We start from the raw sequence: 7765 nt of genomic DNA, 5'->3' as shown, positions 1-7765 counted from the left end.
GATTACAAGGATCCACATGTGACCAGCTCCCTGGGAGATGGACGGCAGAGAAGCGGGGGAAGGGAGACTCCGGATAGGGCAAGATATGACAAAATAACGATGTATAAATTACCAAGGGCACATGAGGGAGGGGGGAGCGGGGAGGGAGGGGAAAAAAAGACCTGATGCAGAGGGCTTAAGTGGAGAGCAAATGCTTTGAGAATGATTGGGGTAGGGAATGTATGGATGTGCTTTATACAATTGATGTATGTATATGTGTGGATTGTGATAAGAGTTGTATGAGCCCCTAATAAAATGTTTTTAAAAAATCTATATATTGGGTGAGATTTAGGGAGAACACATTTAAGAATTTTAATTATATATATATGGATTGCTAATGGAGTCAATTCTGACTCATAGTGACCCTACAGACCAGTGGTTTTCAACCTTCCTAATGCCGTGACCCTTTAATATAGTTCCTCATGTGGTGACCTCACTGACCATAAAATTATTTTTGTTGCTACTTCATAACTGTCATTTTGCTACTGTTATGAATGAGGTGACCCCTGTAAAAGGGTCATTGGACACCCAAAGGGGTCGTGACCCAAAGTTTGAGAACTGCCGCTCTAGGTCAAAACAGAACTCAGAGCCCAGTACACCACCAGGGCTCCTTAAGAGGTGTTTCCATCAGGAGCAGAAGAGAGAAAAGAGTCAGAAGCACATGTGACGGGGGAAAACAGATGCCCTGGGAGGACGTCTACCAACAGAGGAACTCTGGAAACACCAAGGAGCTCCCTGTCTGCTGAGCAAGAAAAACGCGCTCGAGGGTCGGTGCCCTGATTTGAGAGAACTGGTAAGTATGCCTCCGCTGTGAGGAAGCAAATGCCCTCCTCACAGAAGTAGGGTGTGTCCTGGCCCAAGAGGGACAGCAGACACCTTCTTGTGTTTTCTGATCTTCAAAGCCTCTTACAGAGACAGCTCGACCCAGAGCCATTCTTTCACAAGTTGTGTGATTTGATTTCCTTATCAGGGGTGTTTCTAAACATCCTTTGGTGCTAGGGTGTCTGTACAGTATTTCCCACAACTAGAATCCCATCTTTCAGAAACAGTCTGAGTCTACAGCCCCCTGTTTGCTCAAGGATTTGTGTTTGCCTTGCAGCGGGGCTGATTTTATCGGAGAGGAAGGGAGCAGATGAGGGAAGGAGACAGAGATGCAGGGAAAGATGAGACATTGGTGGTGGTTGGGGTACAGGAAAGGGGATTAAGAGACACTCATTCACTAGTGAACACCTTTACCAGTAGCATCTTAAGGAGAGCCTATATTTTTGATGTCTTATTCATTTCTGTAATCCTCAGCAGGAAACACAGGGCTCGCCCAAGGTAAGTTTTCAGAAAACGTGTGTTTTCACAGACTCCTGGAGAGTGAACCGGAGACTAGCGCAGAGATGGCTGCACTGACTAGCATGGGAGTCCCCATCAAGGGTGAGAAGAGGAACAGTAGGAAACACCTGGCGTTTGGCTAGCAACTGTAATTGGCAGTACGTTGTAGCTGGGTCCTAGCTAACGTATTCCTCATTCAAAGTCTGTGAAGTGGGTCTGAAATTCTCGTTTGCAGGGGAGGGAAGGAGAAGCAGAGACTTGCTTCATCCCAGACATGAGGATCAATGTCAGGTCTTCCACACAATTCCTAGTCTCACTCCAAATCTCTGCATGCTATATGCTTTAGCAAAGTTTCTATTTAAAAATATATCAAAAAGGAAACGAACGGGCTGATTTCTATCACATTCCCTATCATCACCAGGATACTGAAAACTCTAAAAGGAACCCCGCAAAAGAGGGGTTGTTAGAAAAATGTTTACCAAGAAACTGGTTCTGTTGACAGCTTTTCAAAAATAAGAAGGAGGAAGCAATGACCCTGTGACCACATGATTCTCTTTCACAATCATTTTCCTTTCACAGTCAGAACCGTGGCCTGTGGCAATGCTCCTGTTGACAAGGTCCCTGCCACTGCTCGCCCCGTCCATGACCCAGAAGGCTGCACAGTTATTTGGATATCAGATTCTTTAAAAAAATAATTTTATTGGACGCTCATATAACTCTTATCACAATCTATACAAATATCCATTGTGCCAAGCACATTTGTAAATTTTTTGCTATCATCATTCTCAAAACATTTGCTTTCTACTTGAGCCCTTAGTATCAGCTCCTCATTTCCCCCCTCCCTCTGTGCTGCCCCTCCCTCATGAACACTTGATAATTTATTATTATTTTGTCATGTCTTTCAGTGTCTGACATCTCCCTTCTACCAATTTCCTGTTGTCCATCCCCCCAGGAAGGGGCTTATATGTAGATCCTTGTCATCGGTTCCCACTTTCTACCCCCACTTTCCCCTTCCCCTCCTGGTATTGCTACTCACATTATTGCCCCTGAGGGATCTGTCCTGGATTCCATGGGTTTCCAATTCTTACCTGGACCAGTGTATTAGTCTGGGTATATTAGAGAAACAAATCTACAGAAACTCATGTACAAGAGAGAGTTTTATGTAAAGGGTAAGTGCACCTCAAGAAACCATCCCAACCCAATGCTGCCCAAGCCCACAAATCCAACATTACCCCATATGTCCAACACCAATCCAAAAAGTCCTCCTCCATCTCACAAAACACACACTATGAAGCCGACTACAGGAGGAAAGTTGAATCAGTGAATGTGTAAGCATCTCAGCACTGGCAGGGGTCTCCAGAATGCATCAGGGTAGGTCCATGCGGCTTCTCCTTGGGGATGTCTTGCAGGAAGTGAGCCTTGCCAGCTGAAGCAGAGAACTGGCTAAGGCAGTTGCATCCTGGTCCGAACACAACAAAGCAAGAGACCCGAGAACTAGAAAGGCAAGGCTTACCAAGACTTTTATCCCTCCACCCTTCAATTAACCCCACATGTGTTTATCTGCCAGGTTGGCACAATAAACTAACTACCTTAACCAGTGTACATCCTCTGGTCTAGCCAGATTTGTAATGTAGACTTGGGATCATAATAGTAGAGTGTGGGCGGGGGAGAGGAAGCATTAAAGAACTAGAGGAAAGTTGTATATTTCATTGGTACACTGCACCCTGACTGGCTCATCTCCTCCTCTCGACCCTTCTGTAAGGGGATGTCCAATTGCCTAGAGATGGGCTTTGTCCTCAATCTGCACTCCCCTTCATTTGCGATGATATGATCTTTTTTCTTTGATGCCTGATACCTGATCCCTTCGACACCTCACGATTACACATGCTGGTGTGCTTCTTCCATGTGGGCTTTGTTGCTTCTCAGATTGATGGCAGCTTGTTTATCCTTAAGCCTTTAGGACCCCAAGTGCTATATCTTTTGATATCTAGGCACCATCACCTTTCTTCACCACATTTGCTTATGCACCCATTTGTCTTCAATTGTATAGGGAAAATGAGCATCATGGAATGCCAGTTTAATAGAACAAAGGGTTCTTGTACTGAGGGAGTACTTGAGTGGAGGCCCAATGTCCATCTGCTACCTTAATACTAAAACTATAAATATATTCACATAGATCTATTTCCCCATCATCATATATAAATACATATTACATACGTGCATGCCTGTATTTAGAGCTCTAGAAATTCCCTTTGCCTCCTGGTCCTTTCTTCTATTTCCTTTTACTTTCCTCTTGTCCCACTATCATGTTCAGCCTTCATTTGGGTTTCAGTAATTTCTCTTGGTTACATTGTCTTTGATCAAGCCCTACCAGGCCTCTTACACCCTTCTCATCACTGACTTTGAATCACTTGTTGTTCTCTTGTCCCTGGGTTTGTTAGCACCACTTCCATTCCCACACCTCCCTTCTCCCATGTCCCTCCGGACCTGTCGGTCCCATTGTTTCCTCCTCCAGATTTTTCATCCAGCCTATTTTATCTAGATAGTCCTGTAGAGATTATAATATGTACAAAAACAAGACAGAGTAAAACAAAGCAACAAAATAAGCAATGACAAAAGAAAAGAAAAGCCTGTAAATAGTTCAAGGTCTCTTTGTTTACCTTTAGGAGTGTTTTCAGGTCGAGTGATGGGGTGCCACGACCTGGTCTCAAAGTCTATTTCTGCTACTTCCTTGGGACTTCGTTGCTCTGCTCCCCTTGCTGTTCTGTTGCACACCCTTGTGTTTTGTCTCAGTGTGGTGGGGTCAGATCGAGTGCAATTCCCGCACTGTGTCTCCCATGATGTCCCCTGTAGGGCTATGGGTCAATGAGGGATCGCATGTCTCATAGTGAGGCCTGCCATGTGGTCCTCTCTGTGCTTTGGCTGCTCTGAGCAGGGATATTGTCCTCAAAGATTGGTGGGCCAGGATGTGTTCCACCCTCTCTTCCTTCCCCTTCATTTGCTCCCGTGTAATTTGATCAGACATGTCCCTTTCCCTGAGCTGTAGCTTCAGTGCTGTCCTCTGAAGTAAATTTTTCTGGGGGGAGGGCAGGTGTCTACGTACTTGGGGCTGGGGCCAGACACTCAGACCTCTTTACTGGTTTCCTGCTTCATGCTGGTATGTTGCATTCACAGCTTGAGTTAAAGTCTGGTCCCTCTTTCCCTGTGGCGATATAAACAATACCCCCCCCCCAACTTGAGGTCAGTTAGTGCCCTGTTCCCCTGCTATTGATTTCTTTTGTTTTATTTTTTATTTTCCCCCCTCCTTTTTAGTTGGCTACCATACGTATCCCTGGATTTGGTCTGGCTCCTGCCATACTATCTGGACCTCACTCCAGGAATGTTTGTAGAGAGTAGCTTTTTCCCTATGTCCCTTTTGCATTTTTTTTAAGCTTACCTCAGCGGACTCATGTGATACTTCTCCTTTGGTGCTTGGCTTACTTCGCTTACTATAATATCATCCAGCGCTGCTGTGCTTCATGTGTTCATCACTGCTTTTTAGTGATGTGTAGTACTCCATTGTATGTATGTACCATCGTTTATTAATCCATTCATCTGTTGATGGAAATTTGGGTTGTTTCCAAATCCTTGCAATTGTGAACTGTGCTGCAATGAACATTGAAGCACAGATGTCTGGCCATGGTTTGTTTCATGCCTTTCCTGGGTATGTGCCCAGTAGGGGGATTGCTGGGTCGTAACATAGCTCAGTTTCCATCTGTTTTAGATATCACTAAATCGATTTTCATAGTGGCTGTACATACCTACAGGTCCACCAATGGAGGATGAGAATTCCTATATCATCACAGCTCCTCCAACACTTGTTGCTTTCTGGTTTTTTGAGGGTGTTAGGTGGTATCTCATTGTTGTTTTAATTTGCATTTCTCTTATGGCTAATGATCGGGAACATTTTCTCATATGTTTATTGGCCATTTGGATTTCTGCCCCTGTGAAACTTCTGTTTAGGTCCTTTGCCAACCTCCTCAGTGAGCAATTCATTTTTTTTTTTTTTGGTTTTAGATGCTTGCAGAGTATTGTAGATTTTAATGATAAGGTCTTTGTCTGTTATGTCATTGTTAAAGATATTTTCTCATTCCGTGGGCTTTTACGACCCTCTTGGTGAAGTCTTTCTATGTACACAGGTGTTTTATCTTCAGTGTATCCCACTTGTCAATTTGTGATTCATCTTTATTTGTGTCCTTCCTATTTCTGATCGATTATGCATTCCCCGTGCCAAAGTTCTCATGTTGGTCCCAATTCCCTCTTTGATGGCCCTAATAGTTTGGGGTTTTACCTTGAGGTCTGTGATCCACCTTGAGTTTATTCTGTACATGGAGTGAGATAAGGTTCTTGCTTCATTTTCTGCAGGTAGCTATCCAGTTTTTCCAGCACCACTTGTTGAAGAGGGCATCTGCTTCCCATTGGATATTTTTTGGGCCCTTATCAAAGATAAGTTGTCTGTATGCTGCTGATTTTATTTCTGGCTTTTCAGTTCTTTACTGAGTATCTGTCATTATACCAATACCATGCGGTGTTGACCACTGTGGCTGTATAATATGTGCTAAAGTCAGGTAAAGCAAGCCCTCCCACTGTGTCCTTCTTCTTGAAGAGTTCTCTGCTAATTCGGGGTTTCTACCCTCTCCATATGAACTTGGTAATCAGTTTTTCCATTTCTTTGAAGAAAGACGAGGATAATTGTATCGGGATTGCATTCAACTTATATAGTGCCTTTGGCAGAACTGACATTTTGACTATATTGAGTCTTCCCATCCATGAACATGGAATATTCTTCCATTTGTTGAGGTCACTCTTGGTTTCTTGTAATAGTGTTCTGTAGTTTTCCTCATATAAATTTTTTGTTCTTTTTGTCGGTATATCCCTAGATAGTTCAATTTGTGCTTTGCTATTGTGAAGGGTACCACCTTTTTGATCTCCTCTTCTGTGTTCTTATTGATGTGTATAGCAGTCTGATGGACTTCTGTTTGTTGATCTTGTATCCTGCCACTCTGCCAAACTCCTCAATTGCTGCCAGTGCTCCCCTTGTGGAGCTTTTTGAATTTTCCATATATAAAATAATATCATCTGCAAATAATGATCGTTTCACTTCTTCCTTCCCTAGGTGAATACCCTGATGTCTTTTCTTTGCCTTATGCAGTTAGCGAAAGCCTCCAGTACGATGTTATATAAGAGTGGGGACAAGGGGCATTCTTTTTCAGTGGGATTGTGTTAGTCTTTTCTCCATTGACTACCATGTTGACTGCTGACTTTTCATATATAGGTTGTTTTATCTTGAGGAATTTTCCTTCCATTCCTATCTTCTTGAGTGTCTTAAACAGGAATTGGTGTTGGATGTTGTTGAATGCTTTTTCTGCATCTATCGATATTATCATGTGGTTCTTATAGTTTTTCATGACAATGTGATGAAAAATAATAATGGTCTTTCGTATGTTGAACCATCCCTGCATCCCTGGTGTGAATCCCATTTGGCCATGGTGAATTATTTGTTTATATACTTTTGAATACTCTTGGCCAGTATTTTGTTCAGGATGTTTGCATCGATATTCATGAAGGATGTTAGTCTGTAGTTCTTGATTCTTGTGGGATTCCTTCCCAGTTTCAGTAGCAGAGTTATACTAGCTTCACAGGAGTTTGGGAAATTGCTGTCTTTTTCTATGTTCTGGAAGAGTTTGTGTAGGATTGGTGTCAGTTCTTTCCGGAATGCTTGATAGAATTCTCCAGTGAAGCCATCTGGTCCAGGGGATTTTTTTGGTGGTAATCCCTTGATAACCTTGTCTATTTCTTCTACTGCTGTGGGTATGGTGAGATTCTTGACATCCTTCGGGGATCAAGGGAGGGATTGTTTTTCCAAGAATTTGTCCATGTCTTCCAAGTTGTTAATTCATTCGTGTACAGTCTTTCGTATTACTGTGTCATTATCCTTTTGATTTCATTATGGTCTGTTGTAATGTCCCCTCTTTCATCCCTCATCCTTGCTATTGAAATTTGTTCCCTCCTTTCTTTGGTTAGGTTTGCCAGTGGTATGTTGATTCTGTTTATCTTTTCAAAGAACCAAGTTTTAGCAGCATTAATTTTTCTATAGTTTTCTTATTTTCCCTCTCTTGAATATCAGCCCAGATTTTAATTATTTCGTTTCTTTTGTATTAGTAGGATTGTCACGTTGACTCTGCTCTAGTTGCTATAAATTTTGTTCCAGCACATCAATCATAAGTCTCTCTTCATTTTTCAGGCGTGCATGTATTGCTATGAAACTTCTTCTGATGACTGCCTTTGCTGTGTCACATACATTTTGCTATGTCGTGTTCTTATTCTTGGTTTCTAGAAATTTCCTAATTTCATCTCTGATCTGGGC

This window comes from Tenrec ecaudatus, chromosome 5 (genome assembly GCF_050624435.1).
Source record: "Tenrec ecaudatus isolate mTenEca1 chromosome 5, mTenEca1.hap1, whole genome shotgun sequence".
Classification (NCBI taxonomy): domain Eukaryota; kingdom Metazoa; phylum Chordata; class Mammalia; order Afrosoricida; family Tenrecidae; genus Tenrec; species Tenrec ecaudatus.
Note: the sequence above shows the minus strand (reverse complement) of the source record.